Source organism: Morone saxatilis, unplaced genomic scaffold (genome assembly GCF_004916995.1).
Source record: "Morone saxatilis isolate NCDOM2014 unplaced genomic scaffold, NCSU_SB_2.0 Contig4, whole genome shotgun sequence".
NCBI lineage: Eukaryota > Metazoa > Chordata > Actinopteri > Moronidae > Morone > Morone saxatilis.
This window is the reverse complement of record NW_023339984.1, coordinates 644,302-648,285: the sequence shown is the minus strand read 5'-3', so window position 1 is coordinate 648,285 and position 3,984 is coordinate 644,302.

Genomic DNA, 3,984 nt, shown 5'->3' with positions numbered 1-3,984 from the left:
TGAGGTGTATCCTGCTAGCAGTTGGGTTGAGACGGTTATGGCCTAGACCCCCAGCAGAGTGAAACTGGAAGATTTACTGGCCAGCGTGGCAGGCAAGCGGACAGCGCGGGCAGGAGCCTTACATCACAAGTCTAGTGATCCTACACACACAGGGACAAAACCCAATGGTTCAAAAGTTCTGCTAGCAACGACAAACGCACTTCTCTTAACACTACTCCAACTTTTTTACCGCCGAGAGGATGGATGATAAATGGACCTGTACTTGTATAGCGCCTTTCTAGTCTTCCAACCACTTAAAGCGCTATTACATTACGTGCCACATTCATTCACTCAGCGATGGCAAAGCCCATCGAACAGAAACTAATTCATTCATACACATTACACACTAATGCATTCATTCATACACACACTGTGTGTTACTTACTGTAAAAGGACTCTCCTCTCAGTGGACCTTTATTTACATTTACTGTGAAAACTATTGTAGGCAGTAGACAAGCTGCCATTACTGCGGTGGTGCCTCATTAGTAAACCTGCACTGTAATGTATGGGATGGATTTTTGGCAGGAAAAATGATCCTATATACTGTAACCTGTTTCATTTTGAATATATAATAAACAAATGCTATGTTTATAATCCACAGAACTTTCAACAAAATGAGTTAGGGGAATTAATAAGCTTCTCCTCTACAATAAAAAGTATTTTTAATTACAACTTACCAATACCAATACTTGGTAGCATACGTTTTTAAGTTGATTATGCTACTCATAAAAATGAACTTGTTCTATCTAGATTTTCCACATTATACATGTCAAGATAACTGATCAAAGTTGTATTTGATATTTTGTCGTAAGAAAGCGGTTTTCCATGTTGACTAACAGCCTCCATTCTTTGTTTGCTTTTGACTCTTCAAGTATATGGTGAACAGCATTCGTTCATGTACTCTAATGCATCATTCTGACTCAGTACATGACTCAGGACACAGTGTGTGGAAAGGTTTGAAGCCTTCTCAAGTGTGTGTCGTTGTGGCCAAACTGTCAACCCCAAAATTACAGAGCAGAGACCAGCCATTTCCAGCCACCCACAGAACACACAGCCTGACAACCACTAATACCAGACCGCGGTGTGTGTGGTTTTAAACCAGAGCCTGTAATGAGCATTGTATGAGAGCTCCAGAGGCTTTAAGGGAAGGAAAGGTAGCACTCAGCAGAGGACGCTCTGTCGGGCTCTATGGAGGCTGTGGCGGTGGGAGAACTGAAAGTGGGCCAGCTTGGCTGTAGGAGATGTTTACCATGCGAAAACCCCAGGGAGGTCCAGTCATTAAATTGGCCAATCTGGGGTCTGCCTTGCCACCCCAGCTTCTAACCCCACAACAACTTCCTTTCTGATTGTTCCTGGGAGGCATTATTCAACTCCAGGCATGATGACTGACAGCTGTGGAGCTGTAAAAGGACAGCCGCTGTCTGGTGTTACATACACAAGGAAACTATTAGCTATTAACTCATGTGGTTAAGTAATTGGTGAGAACAAAAATACTTGTTGTCTCTCTTCCTTTTTTTTTTATTAATGCTGTTGGGGGGGGGGGCAACCTCCACTGCCTTGTAAGGTTTGCCAAAGAAATATTTGAAACTGTGTGTATGTTGCTTCAAATACCAGTGGGTCAAGACGGCCTGCCCCGAGAGCGTTCTCACGCTCAAACTGAGCTTTCCCCAAAATAAAACAGGAAGTAGGGGGTTAGACTGTGAGAAGAGGGGTCAGGCAGAGAGGGGTGGCTAAATGACTGAGTCAGAAGAATGGTTTTTGAGGACATAGTATTCCAATGCCATATATGTGTACATGTATTAGTCCATGTGGGAGGCGCCCTTTTCTCACCACTTGTGTATTTTTAGCTCAGGCTGGGGAAAGATACTTGTTTATCAATTTTAACATGTTGAAATTATGGCAGATTTGGCTTATGTTTCTTTCTTTTTTTTTTTTTTTTACTTGTTATGTTAGTTGTCTAGTCATAGGAATTATGTCCATATAGGATTTATGAGGGTTTCCAGTAAATAAAGTGAAGAGTATAGCCAAGAAGGGTTTGGTCTGTTATTAGAATTCATATCTTAATGTAAAAGGACACTGTATCAACATGCGGAGTACAGCTCAGCCTGCAAAAACAGACAAGCTACCATTATTGTGCTGCCTCATTAGTAAACAGGGGCAGATCTATAAGAGTGGCTGCTGCCCTAAAATATGCCTGGCCACCCTAGCAGTAACCCTAGTTTGGTATCAAATTTCACATGGGAGACATTGCCCACAGGAAAATTGTTTGGGTTGGCAAGAATATGTCACAGTGGGTTTTCCCTTCGATCTAACAATTAATGTTAGATTCGAAGGGATTCAAGCTTTTTAGATGTCCTATCTTAACCTGTAGTTGCCATGCTTCCATATTATAGAAATAAAATATTTTTAAAACATTGAGTAGTATTCAGGTTTTTGCAGAATCATACATTGTGTCTGGCAACAGGGCTGGGTTAAAGTTGTGGTTGTGATAATATGATTAATCTGTAAAAGTTCTCTACCATTTTGTTGCTACATTGTATCTAGCAGAGCCAATGCATCCACCGATCTCAGCGAGCAGTAAATACACGAATGTGTCTCAGAAACTGGAAACTGCAATTTCTCCTATTGACATTTCTAATTGTAAGTAAAGAAGATGCAACAGAATTGATTAACCCAGACTATAAGTGTCGTCCAGCTGTTTCTGTGCTAAGCTAGGCTAAAAACGCAATAAAGGACCCTCAGCCTGTCTGTCCTGTGCACACAGACATGAAACTGATCTTCTCATCTGGCCCTGTGAAAGAAGGCAAACATTAAATGTCAGCGTTCTTTAAAAAGGTTCCATTTGAAGCTGCAGCCTCCCACATAGACAGGATATGACCCCTAAACCTGTCAACACAGTGTTGTGGACTGAGAATGAAAAGCAGATAAAGCTAGCATTCGAAAGTGAGTCTGCACTGGTGTTAATAAAAAAACATACATTGTTTGGTGCCAGGGTGCTTTCATCTCGCATGTTTGATTAAAGGGTAGAGTAAGACCTGCCTGTGACAGAGCCTACCACTATCTACTAAACCTCAAGCAAATACATCAGACAGGCACATGTAGATAGAGCTTTAATTCTCAGTCTAAACCCGATTGGACCCAAAACAACCAGCCAAGTTCCGGCCAACTTCAGACCTATTATAATGATAACAATTTGCGCTCTATTATATGCAAAATTTAGTTCACTTTGCTTGTAATAAACTTTTAATTATCTATTTTTATTTTATATATAATAATTTATGCGAAAATTTGGGTCGGGCTCAGGCCCAAATCTGTTTCGTAGCTTCAGGCTCAGTTTTTTACATACACTTGATAAGATACACTTGTTCCTATTCTGAACTCTCCAGCAGTATGTAATGTGGCATGTAGTGTAAAAGTGCTGTGATTGGTCAGAAGACTAAAAATTTGCTATACAAGTACACTACATTTACCATTGTGTGTGTGCATGATGTATTGTTTTTTTTAAAATCCAAATGGTCATTTTCAGGTTTAAAATTCATAAAAACTAAAACTAAAACTCTCCTCTGGCAAACAATGTTGAGTGCACTAAGAAGACCATAATGAATGTGAAGAGGACTTTTCATTTTCATTTTTTAATTGGCTAACTATGCACATCTTAAATTTGAAAACAAGATTACATGGTAACTGAAAGTAAAATGTAGCTCATTTTCATAATGGTCACAAATTGATAATTGTTTACTTTGGCATACACTGTAAAAAAAGAAGTAAAAACTGGCAGCTGTGGTTGCCAGAACTTTACCGTAATAAATCAAAACTGAGAAAGACAGTTGATTGATGTGTCTCAATTGCAGGTCGTCATACATATTGACCCTGGGAATGAGACTCAACAATCAACTATCTTCAAGCCTCCAGCCCAAAGCATCTTTCTATCTTCCTTGGCTCTGA